Source organism: Ranitomeya imitator, chromosome 3, assembly GCF_032444005.1.
Source record: "Ranitomeya imitator isolate aRanImi1 chromosome 3, aRanImi1.pri, whole genome shotgun sequence".
NCBI classification, from domain to species: Eukaryota; Metazoa; Chordata; class Amphibia; order Anura; family Dendrobatidae; genus Ranitomeya; species Ranitomeya imitator.
Window position 1 is genome coordinate 252,572,771 of NC_091284.1, and position 2,611 is coordinate 252,575,381.

Sequence of the window (2,611 nt, forward strand, 5' to 3'; positions counted from 1 at the left end):
AATATAACAATATATGGCAAGATTACATTATATACAAAATCATATACATTAAATCACCAACAAAGGAGAAAAAGGGGAAAACAGGTAAGACAAAACATTATGTACATAGCAACTAAATCTCAGGTGGTCGTACGACAAGGAACAGCGGAAACCATTGTCATATGAATCGAGGATCATGGTAATAGACTGTATAAAATTTACCTCTAGTCCTTGGAAATACACGCATAAAGGTGGCAGTAGTAGGGAAGAGCAGACGACCCCTTTTAGTATTAAGGCATAACCTATCGCAGTGACAAGATTATAATATTAATGAAAATAAAGGCAAAGTGTGTGACAACATCCTCCTCATGCAATGGGTATAAGACACGTGTGACCCTGATGGAGTAGTATCTGTAATGAAATAGGCAGTAGCGGGCTTACCGCAATGGACAAAATGCCGTCCCTATGAATAAGGATCCCACTAGTAGTGCTAAAGCTAAGGGGTACTATGTAATAGGGAGTGCCCACAGGAGTACAGAGCGGTCAAGTACAGGTAATAGCAGATACCTTGTGATGAGGCCAGTAAGGGCTGCTGTCCCGGTTAGAGAGGGCTGAAGGGCCGTAACAGATACGTTAGGTCTGTAAATGAGGAAAGAGTAGTAACCATGGGTTGCTGGTGTCCGGTAGTGACTGGCAGAGCAGGGAGAGAAGGGAGAGATGGCTGCGCAAAATACCTTAAAATGGTTGGTCTGGAGATCAGCGGCGCATCCCGCGCCCTGCTGCATAGTCCTAGAGGGAGGCTTGAGGAGTGGAGAAGGGAGGGAATGCCGCCCTAAAATACCGCCGGACCGGAAGTCCCGGACCGGAAGTGACGCGGTGACTGAGCCGCGCATGCGCAGATGGTATACCTAGCGAGAAAGGGCAGAGTGCTGCCCAGAAGTGGGAGTGTAACAGCGTTACTAGGAACGCTGAGGGCAATGGGAAAGGGGATGGCTCGCACTACTGGATATTGAGAGTACCAACAGAACGTGGGCACTGTAGGGGGAAGAGACGGGTGTGTGTGGGGTATGGAAGTATAGAGGGGGTGTGGAATGAGATCTGACATGGAATGAATGATAATGAAAGTGAAACAGAAATAGAACCAAGGTGAGCTGGCATGAGGAAAAATATGGTAAATGGACTGAAGGCAAAACGAAAATGAAAAAGTAAAAAGGTAAAAATTGAAAAATTGAACAATAAAAATAAATGGAAAAAATAACAAATAAAAAAAGGAAATAGGAAAATAAGAAAATAAAAATCGAAAAGGGAAAATGAAAAAGAATGAAAAAATAATGAAAAATAAAATAAAATAAAAACAAAACTGGAGAGATAAATATAAGAAAACTCACCTAATGGGAAGTGGGCTCAACGTGTCTGGAAGGTAAAATAGAGGATTAGTAACATGTTACAGTAACCAGTCGATTTCCCTGTTAAGACCCTTAGGACTTAGGGTCTCTAATTTGTGAATCCAGAATGCCTCCCTCATTTTGAGTTGTCTGATATGGTTCCCCCCTCTGCGGGGTCTAGGGACCTGCTCAATGACTTGGTATTTGAGTTGTGCCACCGTGTGCCTACACTTGATGAAGTGTTCAGGGACAGGTAGCCAAGTCTTGTTGCAACGAATAGTGGGCTTGTGGCTCGCTATACGATCTTTCACATGCTGGGTTGTCTCCCCTACGTATAGGAGGCCACACGGGCATTTTATGACGTAGACAACGAAGTTCGAATTACACGTATAGTAGCCACGAATCGGGTACGTTTTGCCTGTCCTGGGGTGTGTCACACTATCCGATTTAATCACGTTGGAACACGAGGCGCAGTTGAGACATGGGAATGTCCCTGAGCGATGTGGGGTCAGTGTAGTCTGATTAGTTATGGGGTGTAGACTACCAATGTCTGCCCGAACCAACTTGTCCTTAATGTTAGGGGCTCTTCTATTGCACATGAGAGGTGGTGCAGAAAAACTAGTAATACTGGGGTAAGCTTTCCTCAGGAGAGGCCAATGCTTATTAATCACTCTCTCAATTTTTGGCATAAAAGGATGAAACGTGTGGACGAATGGGACCCTGTTCTCATTGGTATTGTTAGGAGATGTAGATCGTGGTTGTAGGACCCGTGCTCTTTCTTGGTCGAGTAGACGTTGTGGGTACTTCCTCTCCCTGAACTTCTGGGACATGTCCTCTAAACGTGTGGGGAGTATATCTGGATTGGAGACAATTCTAGCTACCCTGGAAAATTGTGATCGAGGGAGGCTATTTCGTGTGGCCTTTGGATGGCTGCTGGAATAATGCAAAAGACTGTTACAGTCTGTTGGTTTACAGAAAAGGTCAGTAGATAGAAGGCCTTGGTCATCTTTCCGGACGAGAGTGTCCAGAAAGGAGATCTGAGTCGAGTCAAAGTGCATAGTAAACTGTAGTTCTGGGTAGATAGAATTGAGCGTTTGGTGGAATGCCTGTAGTGTATCAGTGGACCCTGTCCAGATAAAGAAGATGTCATCTATGTAACGCAAATAGCAGTTGATGTGTGCCTCATATCTGACATCCGTATAGACATAATGTTCCTCAAATGAGTTCATGTATGCATTTGCGTATAA

The 2,611-nt window shown here is 44.3% G+C and overlaps 1 long non-coding RNA gene across 1 annotated transcript; it reads right to left on the bottom strand.

The window, feature by feature from the left end:
- Positions 1 to 201: 201 nt before the first annotated feature.
- Positions 202 to 789, bottom strand: LOC138672034 (uncharacterized). The gene is made up of 3 exons (XR_011319542.1): positions 714 to 789; positions 547 to 618; positions 202 to 281 (listed from the first exon to the last, which is right to left on the bottom strand). It is a non-coding gene; the product is annotated as an uncharacterized lncRNA (long non-coding RNA).
- Positions 790 to 2,611: the final 1,822 nt, after the last annotated feature.